The sequence below is a fragment of the Pristiophorus japonicus genome, chromosome 23 (assembly GCF_044704955.1).
Source record: "Pristiophorus japonicus isolate sPriJap1 chromosome 23, sPriJap1.hap1, whole genome shotgun sequence".
Lineage (NCBI taxonomy): Eukaryota > Metazoa > Chordata > Chondrichthyes > Pristiophoridae > Pristiophorus > Pristiophorus japonicus.
This window is the reverse complement of record NC_091999.1, coordinates 35,918,639-35,919,809: the sequence shown is the minus strand read 5'-3', so window position 1 is coordinate 35,919,809 and position 1,171 is coordinate 35,918,639. Positions and strand designations below refer to the sequence as shown.

At 42.8% G+C, this 1,171-nt stretch overlaps 1 pseudogene; it reads left to right on the top strand.

Moving 5' to 3' along the window:
* Positions 1-285: 285 nt before the first annotated feature.
* LOC139235751 (U2 spliceosomal RNA) lies at positions 286-524 on the top strand (annotated as a pseudogene).
* The last annotated feature ends 647 nt before the right edge of the window (positions 525-1,171 follow it).

Below are 1,171 nucleotides of genomic sequence, written 5' to 3'. Positions count from 1 at the left end.
TCTAAAGGGACCAACATTTACTTTAGTCACTCTTTTCCATTTTATATATCTGTAAAAGCTTTTACGATCTGTTTTTATGTTTTGCACAAGTTTACATTCGTAAACTATCTTTCCCTTCTTTATTGCTTTCTTTGCTGTCGTTTAAAATTTTCCCAATCTTCTACTTTCCCACTAACCTTGGCCACCTTATACGCATTGGTTTTTAATTTGATACTCTCCTTTGTTTCCTTGTTTATCCATGGCTGGTTATCCCATCTCTTACCACCTTTTTCACTGGAATATATTTTTGTTTCTCGGCCTTTTGGCTAAGATCATGCGTAACTGACCTGACAGGGGAGTAGCCACCATGACCTCCGGGTGGTTCTCCCTGGATCAGGAAGGTATATGCTTGCTTTTTTGGAAACAGGAGGTGGGTGGGGTGGCTTGACCCATCCACCTCCACGGAGGTGTGTGGGGGACCTGACCCATCCACCTCCATGGCACGAACCTGGTATTGCAGTACTTCCAGGAACGGTGCAGTGGCTCTAGGCCTTTTGGTTAAGAGCATTGGCGCAGAGTGATCCTTGGCGTGTGCAAGGTGACCTCTGGCGTTTGTGATTTGACAAAGAATTGGAACGATTGGCTACGAATTTCAAAAAAATATATATATATTTTTGTTGAGCACTATGAAACAGCTCCTTAAAAGTCCTCCACTGTTCCTCAATTGTGCCACCGTTTAGTCTGTGTTCCCAGTCTACTTTAGCCAACTCTGCCCTCGTCCCACTGTAGTCCCCTTTGTTTAAGCATAGTACGCTCGTTTGAGACACTATTTCCTCACCCTCAACCTGTATTACAAATTCAACCATACTGTGATCACTCATTCCTAGAGGATCTTTTACGAGGAGATCGTTTATTATTCCTGTCTCATTGCACAGGACCAGATCTAAGATAGCTTGCCCCCTTGTAGGTTCTGTAGCATACTGTTCTAAGAAACAATCCCGTATGCATTCTATGAATTCCTCCTCAAGGCGACCCCATGTGATTTGATTTGACCAATCAATATGTAGGTTAAAATCCCCCATGATTACTGCTGTCTTTTTTCACATGCCTCCATTATTCCCTTGATTATTGTCAACCCTACCGTGAAGTTATTATTTGGGGGCCTATAAACTACGCCCATCAGTGACTTTTT